The following is a 10,156-nucleotide window of genomic DNA, read 5'->3' as shown; positions in this document are numbered from 1 at the left end:
CGCCATTGCTGAGAACCTGAGGGTGGAGAGAAAGGAGTAGACAGGGACACACAGACTTTCACAATGTGAGCCTCAGCCTGGGGGTGCAAAGGGGTGAGAGGCACGTTCATACCACACAGCCCATCCTACCACATAGCCAAAGCCCAGTGTCCCTCACAGTGGTGGCCTGTAGCGCCTCCACTCCCCATTTTGTTCGATTTTAGAAAACTTTTTTGATAATACACTAATTTATTTACTAGCTGTAGGGCTAATCCTATTTTCTATTTTTCTGGCATAACTTTAAGAAGTTGCTTTTTTGAAACACCTGGGTGGCTCAATCGGTTAAGCATCTGCCTTCGGCTCAGGCCATGATCCCGGGGTCCTGGGATCGAGTCCCACATCAGGCTCCTTGCTCACCAGGGAGACTGCTTCTCCCTCTGCCTTCCGCTCTCCCTGCTTGTGTGCATGCACACAGGCGCTCTCTGTCTCTGACAAATAAACAAAATCTTAAAAAAAAAAAAAAAAAAAAAGGAAATTGCTTTTTTTCCCCAAGAAATATATCAAGTATTCAAATTTTGGGCATAAATTTTTCCATAATATTCCCTGCATTCTCTTTTTAATGTCTGTCTGATCTGTAGCAATAGCACGCTTTCATTCCTGATGTTGGTAATAAGTGTTCCTTCCCTTTTTTCTTGGTTAGTCTCACTAGGGCTTTATCAGTTTTGTTTCTCTTAAAAAAAACCAAACCTATGGGTTTGTTAAATGTCTACAATTGGCTTTCTATTACTGATTTATTCTCTTAGCTGTAGTATTTTTTCAGCCAACTTATTTTGCATTTAGTTTATTTTTTTATTTATTTTTAATTTTAATTTCTTTAAATAGACCATTAGGTCACTGATTTTATGTCCTTCTTCTTTTATAATAAAAGTACTTAGAGTAATACATTTTCTTCTGATTGTTTCTTTAGCTGCCTGACTAATTTCGGGAAGTTGTATTTTTTTTTCATTCATCAGTTTGAAATATTTTCTAAGTTCCTTCCTGTTTTCTTCTTTGAGCCATGAGTTTCCAAATATTTAAAGATATTTTATTATTATTAATTTTATTTTATAAAAAATTTTATCTATTTGAGAGGGAGCGCGAGCGCGCGCGGCGCGCGGGAGTGAGCCCGAACAGGGGGAGGGGCAGAGGCGGAAGCAGACTCCGTGCGGAAGGTAGACGCTTAACCGACTGAGCCACCCAGGCGCCCCTATTCTTCTTAATTTTAAATAAAATTCCGTGAGACCAGGGAAGTTATTATGCAAAAGCACAATCCTTTAAAATTTATGGAGACTTTTTTTATGGCCCAACATACGGTGTATGTGGGTGAGTGTGCAAAGCACTCCTGTAACGAATCTCTATTTTCTGTGGAGGACAAGGGTTCGCACCTCCCCCTGCCGGACTCCCTCTGCCATCCCCCACAGAGGCGACCCCGAGCCCGTGGGGTTCCAACCGCAGCGGGCCACAGCCCCTCCGCCACGCCGCACGTGCTCGGCCGGCGGCCGCACGTTCCAGCCCGCCCACCCCACCCCCCCCCGCGCGAGGCGCCATCCTGTTTGCGCAGCCGCAGAGCGTCCTCCAGTACCACGCCCCCAGCGGGTGGGAGAGCCCCTCCAGCCTCCGGCCAGCAGGGCGGCCCCGCAGGCTTAGGCGTTACGTCGGCGTCCTCGCACCGGGGAGCCAGCTCTCCCCTCTCCCCCCCCAGCTAGGAAGCCTCCCCTCCCAGACTCTCCACACCCGCGGCCCCGCACCGTCCCTGTGGCCCCCAGAAGCAAGGTGCCCCCCCAGTTGGCGCACCCCGCGCCGGCGCCTGCGGTGGCTCGGTGCTTGGCTCCTGGCCTCCCCGCCCCGAGCAGCCCTCCCGGTAGCGCCGGCAGCCAGGGGTCCGCCGGTCCGCACAGCCAGAGCGGGAGCCCTCGTTCCTGCCCCGGGCAGTTGGCGTCCTCCCGTCCCAGCTCCCGCCCAGCCCCACAGCTCCCCTCACGCGTCTCGGGTCGAGAGTCCTCTCCGTCACCCCCACCGTCCGCGAGGTGCCCCCCCCCCCCCCCCCCCCGGAGGGCCCGTTCCCCCCCCCCCCCCCGCCCCGCCGCGTCCGGAGCCCGCAGGAGCCCTCCCCTCGCACACTCCCCCCACCCGCAGCCGCTAGGCCTCTCCTCGAGCCCCCAAAGCTACCCCCACGCGCTCGGGAGGCAACCCTGGCCTCTCAGCACCCCACCGGGGAGTCGTCCCCCGCCGCCTTCCCCCCACAGCCTCCAGCAGCCGGGAGCCCTCCCTTCCCGTGCCCCTTACACAGTCAGCCATGAGCCCCCCCGCGCCAGAGCGCCCCCCGCCCCCGACCAGACCCCTCACAGCCAGCAGCCCTCCTCTCGGGGCCCCCAACACCGGGGTACCGTTCCCTCAGCCCCCACCTTCCCTCGGCAGCCGTTCCTTCAGCCCAGAGCCCCCCCCCCCAGCACCCCCCCCGCCCCCACACCGCCCCCCCCCGAGACCGTAGTCCTCCCCCCCCCCACCTCCCCTCACCCCGGAGCCCTCCCCACCAGGCCCCCTCAGCTGGGAGCCTCCCAGTCCGGCCACCCCCCCCCCCCCCCCCCCGGAGCCCCCCCCCCCCCCCCCCCCCACTCCCTGACTCCCTGACCCCCTGACTCCCTGACTGGGCAGCTAAGGCCCCTACCCCACGTTCCTCCTTCCCCGCGACTCCCGAGGCCATGCGCATCTCCTCACTTTGTCTCCCTCCGTGAACAGCTCCACAAGCCCCTCCGAAAGCGCCGAAGAACTGCCGCCAGCCGCACAGCCGCGACCTGTGTGACCGAGCCTCCCAAGCACGCGGTGCGAAGGCCACGTGCACTTCCGGGCGCTCCCAGAAGCCCCCAGGCGCAGACGGCGGGAAGTTCTCGGGGCCTCTCTTTACCCGGCAAATGATTGGCTCAGGAGAGCACGTGACGGGGCCCTGTGTTACTGTAGCGACACGCCGGGGGGTCTCACGAGATCGATGTTCCGAGCCTGCTGTTCCGAGGCTCGTGCGCCTCGCGAAGCAATCGCCGCGGCTCGGCGGCCCCTCGACCTTCGGCCGGTGAAAGGGCCGGCCCACAATGCAGTGGAGGTGGAGGACGAGTAAACTTGCAGGTGGAGAACTCATTTTGCAAAGTTGGTCAAATTTCCTTTAAAGTTTATTTTCTATTCTTGGTGGTGTCATAAAGATATTCTATATTTTTATTGATTTCTTATCTAGCTGTATCAATTCCTAAGGCAGAATCTCCACCTATTCATTATTATATGAAAAAGTCTGTTTCTCTCTTTATTCTGTCAACTTTTATTTCATATATTTTGAAGCTCTGTTATTGGGTACTAGTACATTTATAAATTCTATGTGTTCCTGACTAATTGATCCTTATATCATTATTATCTTTCACGTCAGGCAATATTCTTTGTCTTTAAATACATTATGTCTAATATTAATATAGCCATTCCCACTTTCTTAGGCTTACTCTCTGCATGGTATATAATTTGGGATTCTCTTACTATCAACATATCTGAGTCATTATTTTCAAATTGTGTCTCTTGTAGATAGCAAAATCCTTGCTCTTTCTTCGTTCTGACAATCTCTGCCTTTCAATCAGAGTGTTTAACCCATTAACATTGAGTATAATTTTTGAATGGTAGGATTTAAGTGTATGCCTTTTCTGTCTTAGTGGGCTCATCAGGCTGCTATAACAAAATACCATAGACTGGGGTGCTTATAAACGACAGATATTTGTTTCTCACAGTTCTGGAGGCTAGGAAGTCCAAGATAAAGGTGCTGGCATATTTTATATCTGGTGAGAGCCCACTTCCCAGTTAACAGCCATCTTCTCATCATGTCCTCACATGGCAGAAAGGGTGAGGAACCTCTCTGGAGTCTCCCTTGTAAGGGCACTAATCCCATTCAAAGACTCCTCCCCATGACCTAATCACCTCCTAAAGTCTCCACCTCCTAATGCACTGGGCATGAGGATCCAACATGTGAATTTTGGGAAGGACACAAACTTTCAGTCTGTAGCACTGTTTAATCTATTTTTGTTCCTACGTTCCCCTTTTCCTGCCTGAGATAATCAATTATTTTAAATCCCATTTTAACTTGTCTGTTGCTTTTCTTAAGATTTTATTTATTAATCTGAGAGAGAGAGAGAGAGTGGCAGAGGGAAAGGGAGACACAGGCTCCCCGCTGAGCAGGGAACCCGACGTGGAGCTTTGATCCCAGGACTTCGGGATCATGACCTGAAGTGAAGGCAGACGCTTAACCGACTGAGCCACCCGGGTGCCCCTTGTCTGTTGCTTTTTTAAGCAATTATCATTTTGCATTGATTCATTGTGGTTGCTCTAGAGACTATAATATATATCCTTAACTGTTCGCTTGTCTACTTGTGGTTAATACTGTACTACTTTACATAAATGTAAGAAGATTTCCACCAGATAGATTCATTCGCCCTCTACCTCATCCTTTATGCTGTAGTTGCCATACGTATTACATCTACATATATCATAAACCCTATGATATACTATTATAATTTTTACTTTAAATAGTCGTATGTATTATAAAAAAAAAAGAGCAAATAAGTATTCTTTAATGTTTGCCTACATGTTTACCATTTCTGGTGTTCTTCATCTCTACCCAAAAATCAAATTTTCGTACTACTATTGTGTTTCTTTAGATTGAAAGACCTCCTTTATCATTTCTGTTAGCACAGGTCTACTGATGAATTCTCTTGGCTTTCATTTATCTGAAAAGGTCCTTATTTCACCTTCATATTTGAAGAATCTATTCCCCAGAGATAGAGAGTTCTGAGTTGAAACCTGTTTTTTGTTCTTGTTCAACACTTTAAAATGTTGTCCCACTGACTCCTGATGCCCATTGTTTCTGATGAGAACTCATTTGAGTTCTTGTTACTGTTCTCCTAAACATAGTGCTTCGGCTAATTCTGACTGCTTTCAAGATTTTCTCTTTATCCTTTGTTTTCAGTATTCTGACCACGATACAACCACATGTGACTTTTCTTTGTATTTATCGTCCTTGGGCTTCACAGAACTTCTTGAATCTGTAAATTGTGTCTATCTCCAAATTTTGAAAACACCAGTTACTTTTTCTTTAAGTAGTTTTCCTTCCCCTTCTCTGTCTTCTCTCCTAGGATCCCAAATACACATGTTAAACCTTGTCATGTTGTTCCACAGATCACTAAGGTTCTGTTCTGTTGTTTACTTTCTTTTTAAAATCTTTTTTCCTCTCAGTTTCTCAAAATGGATCATTGCTATCGATCTGTTTTCCGACAAGTAATATGAAGCTTCTAAATATTCATAACTGTTAACAAACACCAATGTTAAAAGAAGGATAGAGAAAGAAGAGCCAATAATGGATTGTGTAAAGACCTGCCAAGCTCTAAGGGCACATGGCGACCCTGAACCCAGGGCAGGGAGTACCTAACGCAGTGGGAGATCATGCAGCCTCTGCAGAAAACTAGTCCATCATAGTTCTTCGTTGAACCCCAACAGAAGCAGACTGGCTGACAGAAGCACAAAGGGAATTAGCTGAAGGATGGCAGGTGTCCCACAGGCATTTGGGGACGGCTGGAGAGCCAGGCTTGGAGGCTTTGCAGAGAGGAACAAGGGTCTGAATCACGCTGCTGTGCGGGGCTAGTGAAGGCACCTGTGAAGCTGCCTCACACAACTGGGCACAGACACTGGTTTGCACCAGCAAGGTAAGGTGCACGTACTGTCATGAGAACACAGCTGCCGCTGCTCCTTGGGAAACAGGTCTTACTGCCCCTGCTGCCACCCACCCACCCTAGTGGAATATGTGTGGCCCCTGCTTCTTCCCATCTCTGGCCCCAGAGTCAGTTGGCAGCAGGTGCATCTGATTGGTGGAACCAGGTCATGAACCCATACACTAGTTGCAAGGGAAGCTGAGAGAATGCAGACCTGGCGTTTTCTGCTCTTCTTCTGGGAGGGAGGTGGGGTTCACGTCAGTTGAGGGAACTGCCTGTGTAAAGGTCCCGGGGCTGAAAGAAACATGGTGAGTATCAAACTGAAAGGAGACCAGTGGGGCTGGCGCAGAGGGAAGCAGAGAGACACAGGGTGAGGGGAGTGCTGGGCACGGAGGCTCTAGAGAACAGACCATGCGGTCTTCATGGTTGGTCTTTACCTAAAAGAGTTGGGAACACATTGAAAAGTTCGAAGTCAGAGGTGCAAGTGCCCTCACGTGTGTGTATGACATGGTCACATTGTACTTCCAGATGCTTTATCTGGCTTTCTTTTGGAAGAATCATGAGGGGAGGGGACGAAGTGGATGCAGAAAGCCTATTGAGGGGCAGTTGGGGCTGTACCAGGAGAGATGATGGCGGCCTGAACAACAGTAGTGGTAGTGTCATGGGACTGACAGGGCAGAGTTAACAGACCTAAAATACGTGGAGAACTAACCAAACACTATGAATAATTGGATGGGGAAGGTGAGCAAGGGACACATCCTCGAATTCTGGCCTTTAACATGGGTGTATGGGGATTCCATTCACTGTGGCTGGGGACTTGGGAAGAGCACCAGCTTGGGTGGAAAATCATGAATTCCATTTTGGACATGTGAGTGGGAAGCATCCAAGTGCAGATGTCTAGAATGCAGCTGGATATAAGGGGTAGGGACTCTGAGGAGAGGTCTGGACTAGGGATAGAAGTGGGGCATCATGGAAAGCTCCAAGTGGCCCAAGGATGAATCCACACACAGCCATGCCTCACCTGCCCCCCTCCCAAGTGTGGGCATGGGCCAGGGGATGGGCCACTAGTGGGAACGGACACCGGGGAGCGAGGTGCAGCTGAGCAGTTGTCCTGGGCTACAGGAAGGCGACCCTCCCCTCCACAGGACGTCTCGGAAAAGCTGGTGATCCTTCGGGCCACAGTCCCTGTCACCCAAAGGAATGCCTAGAGACAGGACACTGCTGGCTGCCCTCCCAGCAGCCATTTCCCCTTTCTTCTTTGCTACGAGGACCCCCTTTTTGTTTAAGTGTCTGTCCCTCCTCCATGCAGCTCAAGGCATGGTAACCCCCCCATCCTCAAATCCAGATGCAGATCTGATTGGTCCAAGGCCAGCAGCGCATGGCATTCCTAGGGCAACTATTAGTGATCTGGGCAGCCCATCATCCAAATGGCCCAGCAGGGTGGGAGGGAAGGATTCACATTCTGTCTGAGGAGGGCTTCTCTGTCTTTGGGCAGGATCGAGGAAGACCGTGGTCCCGATTGCTGCTGACAGACCTTCCCCAGCGCACAGAGAGCAGCCTGATGCCACAGCCAAGACTTGACACTAGAAAGAGGCTGGGTCTTGGGGCAGCGTGGCACCCGGGGACACATGGTGGGGGGACCAACAAGGGACAGTGGTAGTCACACTGGGAGGGCCAGTGAAGGGAGAAGGTGGCCACACGGGGAGGGAGAGTTGAAGGACAGTGGTGGCCACCCTGAGGAGGGACAACAAAGGGACAGTGGTGGTTCCCCTCTGGGAAATTCAGGGGCCAGAACAACAATTGCAATCATCAGAAAACCTCCAGCTCCAGCTGAGCTTCAGGCCCACAAATGCCAAGGTGGCCTATTTGGAAGGAAGGGTTTTGTCCCTCCTGGCACCCACTCCCAGCATCATTGCCCCCACCAGCCTCCCTAGGAGGGCCCCATCAAGCCTCAGGAGCCCCAAGGGTACGAGGACTGGCCCCACATGTGACATGACGTCCCCCACCACACGAGCCATTCAGTGTTCTGACCCTTGCGCAGAGTGGAGGAGGAGCCTACGTGACCTGGAGGACCGATTGCCACATGGGTTCCCAGCTACTACACACCCTTGGGCCCCTGTCTCCCAGGACTACAGTTTGGACAGCACGGTTGACTCAGGGCACGTGCTCCACTGATAATGATTTTGCCACATGAATGGTGACCTGTAGGAAAATGGAGACCCCAAGGCCCACCCTGCGGATCTGCTCGAGGGTTGCGGGAAGGGCGGGGGTGGGAGCGGCAGAGGGAAAACGGACGCAGCTCTTCACTTCTTGCTATTCCCTTTCCCTCCATCTGTCTGCACACGGCCCTCCCCAAGCCCCCCCTCAGTGCACCCCATTTTCCCATCTTTGCCCTCCGGGCTTAAGGGCGCTGGTCTCTTACTGGGTGCCCTGCAGTGTCCCATGGATCCCAAATGGCTGAACAGATGACTAGATGGACGTAAAGCCCCAGGGTCTGACCCATGGGAGGTGCTCGGCCAATGCTGCCCCTCCCCTGTCCCCTTGGGGGACCGCGGCGGACTGACCACTGCTACCCAAGTCCTCGAAGCAGCCCAGATGGGAAGCAGAAGTGCCCCAGGGCGCGCGGGGAGTCAGCCCAGAACCCCCGAGGGACGCGCGGGGACCCGCGCGGGGCCGGGCCGCCCTCCCGCCGCGACGCGCATGCTCCATGCCCCCCACCCCCCGCGCCGGGTTCCCACGCCGCCGCCGCCCCGGCCCCGCCCGCTCCCCGCCCGCGGGCCGGGCCCTGCTGGTCCGCTCGGGACAGACGGCTGACGGCTTCGCAGAACGCGCCTCCCCCCCGAGAGCAGCGCCCAGGGACCAGGTCGAGACCCGGCAGGGAATCCCGCCGTCTCCTGGGGCCGCTGTCCCGGCGGGCTTCTCGGAGGCGGCAGCCTTGGCCTCGGGCCTGCCAGGGGCGGGGGTGGGGGGTGGCGAACAGCCCGGTGGCCCGCGGAGCCCCAGTACGCCGGCCTGGCAGGGCTGCGGCGGCCCAGAGCGGGGCCCTGTCTCGGCAGGTGGCGAGGGGGCGAGGGAGAGGGCCCTGGGAAGGGCAGCCAGTGTTTCCCAGTTTCTCTCCTTTGACTGCGGTTCGCCTCTGACCCTGGGACTGGCAAGAGAGCACCGGCCACCCGGCGGGTAAGTTTGGATTTTGGCGCCCCTGTGTTTGGGAGCGCTGGGCAGGCTGGCGTTGGGAGGCCGCGGCACTCCTGCCGAGGGGCACCTGGTGAACTCAGCAGGCACAGGCCGTGTGGGTCCCGGACGTATTCCGGGGGCTCTCAAGGGTGGGGCGTTGTGCCCCTTGGTGGTGAGGAGCACACCAGGAAAAGGCGTAAGGAGAGGAAGCCGGGCTGGGAGGGAAGGCCCTTGAGAGCAGGAGAGGGAGGGAACTGAGCGGAGCCGGGGAACTAGTTGTTCAGCAGCCCTCCGGTCCCACAGATACTCGCTGAGCGGCCAGTGTGGGCCAGGCTGCTGCAGGCATGTCGGAAACAAAACAGCAGAACTCGCCCTGCGGCGGGGCCGGCTCTAGTGGCAGGAAACAGACAACAAACAGCAAACATGTTGGATTCAGAATTAGAGACTGTGTTAAATGGGGGTAGGTGCCATGGGGGAAACAGAGCAGAGGAAGGCAGGTAAGGAGCTGGGTTGCAAGTTTAAGTAGGTGGTTAGGCGGTGATATTTCTGAAAAACTTGAAGGAGATGAGAGAATATTCCACGGAGAGGAAAGAACCCGTGCAAAGGCCCTGAGGTATGAGTGGCATGGTGTGGGGGGAGGGACTGCTCAGAAGACAGTGTGGCAGGAGTAGGGAGCAAGCAGGTGGGAGGGGAGGGGAGGGCCAGGTCAGACAGGCACCCCGGGGAGGGCCATGAGCAGGGAACAACAGAACCCCATTAGGAGGTAGCCCTCTTTATGACCAGTTCAGCCTGTGGCCCCCGCCCCCTAGGGCAGGGGAGACACCAGTTGCAAGGATGCTGCTCAGAGGGCTTTGCTGGGTCGGGCAGTGGGGAGGCCCCGGGCTGACCTGTGGCCTCCCTAGGCCCTGCGTCCCCAGGCCTTTCCACCAGCTGGGTGGCAAGTGATGTGTTCCCCCGGGGAAAGACGACTAGGGCAAGGAGGAGGCAGTTGGGGTCTTGAACTGCCAAACCTCAGAGGAAGTTTCAGCAGGAAGGAAGAAGCCTGACTGCAGAGGTTCTGCGCCTCTCCTGGCAGATGCAAGAGCCCCAATCCCCGAGCCTGCCTGCTGGGCTTGCCGACTGCCTTTCATGTTGTTTGTTTGTTTTCTGTTTTCTTTTTCTGGGGAAATAGCCCCATCTCCTGGTCTTCTGTAGGCATCAGCACTGAAGCCCGCCCCCCCCCCCCCCCCCCC

General features: G+C 54.3%; 1 protein-coding gene across 2 annotated transcripts in view; it reads left to right on the top strand.

The window, feature by feature from the left end:
- Nucleotides 1–8,511: 8,511 nt before the first annotated feature.
- ZFP92 (ZFP92 zinc finger protein) overlaps nt 8,512–10,156 on the top strand; it is a 15,160-nt gene continuing 13,515 nt past the window's right edge. For both annotated transcript variants that reach the window (XM_032397518.1, XM_032397517.1), the window contains exon 1: nt 8,512–8,927. The gene's annotated coding sequence lies outside the window, so the exon portion shown is untranslated. The remainder of the gene's footprint in view (nt 8,928–10,156) is intronic.

This window comes from Phoca vitulina, unplaced genomic scaffold, assembly GCF_004348235.1.
Source record: "Phoca vitulina isolate PV1807 unplaced genomic scaffold, GSC_HSeal_1.0 scaffold99, whole genome shotgun sequence".
Taxonomy (NCBI): domain Eukaryota; kingdom Metazoa; phylum Chordata; class Mammalia; order Carnivora; family Phocidae; genus Phoca; species Phoca vitulina.
The sequence above is the reverse complement of the archived record's forward strand: the minus strand, read 5'-3'. Positions and strand labels throughout refer to the sequence as shown.